Here is a 2,542-nt window from a genome sequence, read left to right as displayed (position 1 = left end):
CAAAAAGAGAGAGCACACTGGCATTCATTCTCTGTTCTACATAGGATGGAGCCAAGTGAAAGCAGACAGTAAAAGCACCCCTTAGAGAATCGATGGGTTAGCCAGAAACAGGTATGGGACTCGTACTCCTTGGCCAGGTGCTTGCTGGGCTGGAGGAGTGTGTAGGCCTGCCCAGTGCTACTACAGGAGTGAAAGACAGTTGAATGTTGGGGAGAACCCAACAAGGGTCTGATAGAGGCAGGAGGCAGGCAAATGCCAGGCAGATAGGGGCAGGTCCCTGGTGAAACCCAACTTTCAAGACAGAAACTGTCCCGCGTAAATACTCGGATGGGATTAAGAACCCACCTTCCTGTTTGGTGCACTTTCCTTTGATTGATCCCCACTCTTCACCTATTTTACATATACCTACCCTTTCCTAATTGGTTTTCTACATTGTTGTGCCCACCTTTGAGTGGTGTCTTTGCTATGACTGTTTTTGCATACTCACAAACCAAACAGCACACACTCCCTATTCTGAGCCTGTAAAAAGCCCCAGGCTCAGCCATGTCAGGGAACTTTCCTGTCTTCGGGTAGGAGAACTACTCCCACCCCCCTGCCATGTCCCCTCTTTTTGCTGAAAGCTTTCCTTTCACTTAATAAATTCTACTGCACTCACTCTTTGATGTTGTGTGTCTAATTCTTCCTGGCCATGAGACAAGAACCCAGACTTAGCTGAGCTAAGGAGCAAAAATCCTGCATCAGGTCTCCTGGAGTTTGAGGGGTATAGAGGAACTAGAGTGATCTCTAGTGGCAGGGCAAGGACAGATGGTTGCTGTGGCACCAATTACACCACTGTGGTTTGGCTGGGCAAGAATGCATAAGGTTATCCACGAACCACGGGGACACGGTAGAGACTGTTCACCAGATGGAGTAAAGGGACAGGCCATGTACCATTTCCTCAATGCTGGTCCTGCCTGTCAGCTGTCATAGAATACAGGGGAGGAACAGGGATGAGAAGAGAGGACAGGAGATTTAAATTGGATGAGAAATTAAAGTTTAGTATAGACTGAACTATAATTTTTCATAGCTGAAAATGAGTCTCTTCTCACATCTGAGAATGGCCCCAAAGCTAAGATCTCCCTGAAATGTCATCCAGAGACCAAGAAGGGAGATCTGCTTGCTTGAAGGTAGCAGTAGAGAATAAAAGGAGTTTACTGATTAGAATAACCAATTCAGTACATTCAATAAATTAGTTACACAGTTTATTTTAAAAGTAAGCTACTGTACCATCTAAGGTCTAACCTTGTATGTGTGTGTGTATGTGTGTGTGTGTGTGTGTGTGTGTGTGTATATGTATATATATCCCACAAAGAAAAAATAAAAACAAATTAAAAAAAAAAAAAAAAGAAACTTGAACCTGAATTTAGCCTAGCCTCTTCAACAAACTCTCAGCTTACAGGAAGTATGGGTGGTGGAAGAACCCATTAATGACACCAGGAGAAAAGTGCCAGCCCAATCCTGAATGTAAGAAATTCAACAGGACAAACAGCCTTACTTCTTCAATGAACACATAGCATGTTACAAAGTTAATTCACGATCCCAGAGTTAAAAGCATTAGAAAAGGGAGGAAACACAAGGGAAGGGGAACTATTATACATTAAAAGAGACTTAAAAATTTTTTTTCTTTTTTGAAACAGAGTCTCGCTCTGTCGCCCAGGCTGGAGTGCAGTGGTACGATCTCGGCTCACTGCAAGCTCCGCCTCCTGGGTTCACACCATTGTCCTGCCTCAGCCTCCCGAGTAGCTGGGACTAGCGGCGCCCACCACCATGCACAGCTAATTTTTTGTATTTTTTTTTTTTAGTAGAGATGGGGTTTCACTGTGTGAACCAGGAAGGTTTGGATCTCCTGACTTTGTGATCCGCCCTCCTTGGCCTCCCAAAGTGCTGGAATTACAGGCATAAGCCACCGCGTCCGGACTAAAAAAAGTTTAATTTCAATTAATTAATTAATTAATTTTGGAACGCTTCACAAATTTACATGTCATTCTTGCACAGGGGCCATGCTAATCTTCTCTGTATCATTCCAATTTTAGTATATGTGCTGCTGAGGCGAGCAAAAAACAGACAAGAGAATATGCAAAATATGTAATGTCTGCACTGTGTTTGAATTTTTATTTGAACAGCCATAGAAATACTCTTGAACCAATCAAGAAAAGTTAAACTTGGACTGGATATTAAATATTATTCTTTGGAAGCATGACAATGTTATTGTTATGTTTCTTTTCTCAAGTTCTTATGCATGAGGGAAGCATACTGAAATATTCACAGGTAGAGAAATATGATGACTGGGATTTGTTTTAAAATACTCTATTTCACATGTGAAATTTTCCATAATAAAAGGTTTAAAGGCCAGGAACCATGGCTAGTGCCTCTAATCCCAGAAATTTGGGAGGCTGAGGTGGACAGATTGCTTGAACTCAGGAGTTCCAAGACCAGCCTGGGCAACGTGGTAAAGCCCTATCTCTATAAAAAATACAAAAATTAGACAGGTGTGGTGGCACAT

At 42.5% G+C, this 2,542-nt stretch overlaps 1 non-coding gene across 1 annotated transcript; it reads right to left on the bottom strand.

Annotated features, from left to right (window-relative positions):
• Window positions 1-1,989: 1,989 nt before the first annotated feature.
• On the bottom strand, window positions 1,990-2,096 carry LOC123567854 (U6 spliceosomal RNA). Its single transcript, XR_006690945.1, has one exon. It is a non-coding gene; the product is annotated as a U6 spliceosomal RNA (small nuclear RNA).
• Window positions 2,097-2,542: the final 446 nt, after the last annotated feature.

The sequence above is a fragment of the Macaca fascicularis genome, chromosome 11, assembly GCF_037993035.2.
Source record: "Macaca fascicularis isolate 582-1 chromosome 11, T2T-MFA8v1.1".
NCBI classification, from domain to species: Eukaryota; Metazoa; Chordata; class Mammalia; order Primates; family Cercopithecidae; genus Macaca; species Macaca fascicularis.
The sequence above is the reverse complement of the archived record's forward strand: the minus strand, read 5'-3'. Positions and strand labels throughout refer to the sequence as shown.